We start from the raw sequence: 3008 nt of genomic DNA, 5'->3' as shown, positions 1-3008 counted from the left end.
GGTCCCACCCCAATGGGGGTTAGTGGTGAAGTTATCTCACGCCCTCGATAACAAACATGACTAGAAAAACAGATTGGGAGAAAAGAGAGATCAAGCAAAGGCCCAACAAGCAGCAAGAAGCCAAGAAGTGCCAGAAAATCGTGTACTGTGAATGCACACCCAGGCCACTCCTTATTTTAGTTTCTTAGGTTCCAATCAATGATAATTACTTTTCGGAAATTCCCTGGTCCAGGGGTTAGGACTCTGAGCTTCCACAGCAGGGGGCATGGGTTCGATCCCTGGTTGCAGAACTAAGATCCCACAAGCTGCCAGATACGGTTAAAATTAAAAAAAAAAAAAAAAAAAAAGTTGTTACTTTTTTGCCCCATGTTGCTCTGAAGTCTTTTGTTTGTTAGTTTTTCCTGTGCCAGGCAGCAAGTGAGATCTTCAGTCCCTGACCAGGGACCCAACCTGTGTCCCCTGCAATGGATGTGTGAAGTCTTAACCACTGGACCACCAGGGAAGTCCCAAGCCTTCTATTCTTATTTTCCATCCCATGGCAGTGGTACTCCATCCCCTCCCCAGCCTCCCAGAGAAGGGGTTAGTGGCCTTTCCTCTGGAGAGTTCACCAGAGTTTCATTTTGTTAAGCTGTTAACCTTCATCTCCTCAAATACCAACCATTCTGTTCACTAGCCCCGCATAAGCATTCTGCCCCTCTTCCTTATTCTTCTGTGAGACCAAACTCATGTCTGCTGCAACCCAGACTACCCAGATGGTTAAGAATGGCTCAGAGATTTCCCTGGTGTTTCAGTGGCTAAGACTCTGAACTCCCAATGAACCCAGGTTTGATCCCCGGTCAGGGACCTAGATCCCACATGCCGAGACTAAGAGTTCGAATGCTGCCACTAAGACCGGGCTCAGATAAATAAATTAATTAAAATAAATATTAAAAAAATGAGAGAGACAGAATGACTCAGAGCCTGGCTACCTCCTCCAAGGCGGAATGATCATCTAGGAATACCACAGTTTTCAACAAGTGACATGCCAAGAGCTCAGGGAGATCTGAACCCAGCATACATGCCAAGCGATGCCAGCACCCCAGATCACTGGGTCAGGCTAACAGCCTCCACAAGGTCACACCAGTGATGTGCTAACTAACCATTGCCCAGGACTGGGGGTGATGAACTGAATGACTTCTTAACAAACAAAAGCGAAAAAAAAGAAAATTTTTCTTTGTTTCAGTCCATAAATTCATAGACCAATTAGACAAAACCCCAACTATAAAAGCCAGTTTTAAAAAGCAATTTAAAGGTTGCCAGTCATTGGATGACAATTTCTGGCTCTTCTGAATTAAACAGCAGCCACTGTTCCCTATTTGTACCAGACATCTTACTGTATTTGCAGTCAGCTCGGTTTTGTACATCCATAGAGGTTGGCCTCTACCGAGAGCTGGTGGGATGTTCAACTTCATAAGACCAGTTTCTAAATCTTTAGAGGCTAAAGGAGATTGATAGGCACTGTTGAATTCCCTGTTGTTTTCAGCATAGATTGCAAGATCTGAAACTTAGATTCTCCTCCAAATTTAATGTTTTCAAGTTGAAATCATTTATGGACAGGAAGTTTCTATGCTTTCCACATTGCTGTTTTTGTCACTCAGTTGTGTCTGACTCTTTCCAATCCCATGGACTGCAGCAGGTCAGGCTCCCTGGGAGTTTGCTCAAATTCATGTCCATTGAGTTGGTGATGCCATCCAACCATTCTCATCCTCTGAGGTCCCTTTCTCCTCCTGCCATCAATCTTTCCCAGCATCAAGGACTCTTCCAATGAGTCAGTTCTTCGCATCAGGTGGCCAAAGTATTGGAGCTTCAGCTTCAGCATCAGTCCTTTTAGGATTGATTTCCTTTAGGATTGACTGGTTTGATCTCCTTGCTGTCCAAGGGCTCTCAAGAGTCTTCTCCAACACCATAAATTGAAAGCATCAGCCTTCTTTATGGTTCAATTCTCATCATAGACCTCTTTCCATAGACCTGCCTAAACTAATTTAGATGAAAGGAGTGAACTTTCCTGGTCTTTCATTTTCTCAAGAAAGTCAAGCCAATACTTGCCTGTGAAACCCATAATCTTACCTTGATAATATATGCATATAATCATCATAGTGATTCTTTTAACCCACAATTCATCTAGCTTTAGGCCACATCCTGCCTTAATAATCCCAATATATTAGAGTAGAAAGCCTGTGAATTAACAAAATCCTGTTCAATTACCCTTTTGCATTATCCACCTGGGAGCACTCCAGTTTGCCAATACTTGTTTTCAACATGGCAATTCACAATTTTCTCATTTGTAAATTGTTGAACCACCAAATCTCCACCTTCTCCATCTGACAGTGTAATTGATTGCCTCTCAGATTACCCCTGACAAGCCTGAAATGATTCCCAAAGGCAAGAGAAATGGCTAGCACCTAGGTTTTCAGCCATTTAGCATCCAAATGTGAGAGTGAAGATCTGCCATATATAGGAACCAGACTTCTATCCACTCCCAGACCATCCTAGGTTTTTTGTTTTATTTTTTTAACTAATCAATTAAAATTTTGACTGCCCTGGGTCTTTGTTGCCGTGTGTGGACTTTTCTGTAGCCGCGGCTAACTGGGGCTACTCTCCAGGTGTGCTGCGCGTACGTCTCACTGCAGTAGCCTCTCTTGAGCAGTATGGCCTCCAGGATGCGTAGGTTTCAGTAGCTGCGGCACGTGGTCTCAGCAGTTGTGGAGCAAGGGCTCGAGAGCACAGGCTCAACTGTTATGCTCGAGTTTAGCTGCTTTACTGCATCTGGAACCTTTCCAGATCAGGGATTGACAACTATGTCCCCTGGATTCTTAACCACTGGATTCTGAACCAGCTAGTCCCATCCCTCTGATATTTCTCATATTCCTTCATGGCTGATCTCCTGATCCAAACTAATCACCCAAAGAGAAGTTTGGAAATTCACTAGCTGATAATCTGCCAAGCTTCTTTGACATGAGTACTAAGAG

Source organism: Muntiacus reevesi, chromosome 17, assembly GCF_963930625.1.
Source record: "Muntiacus reevesi chromosome 17, mMunRee1.1, whole genome shotgun sequence".
In the NCBI taxonomy this organism is placed as follows: Eukaryota; Metazoa; Chordata; class Mammalia; order Artiodactyla; family Cervidae; genus Muntiacus; species Muntiacus reevesi.
The sequence above is the reverse complement of the archived record's forward strand: the minus strand, read 5'-3'. Positions refer to the sequence as shown.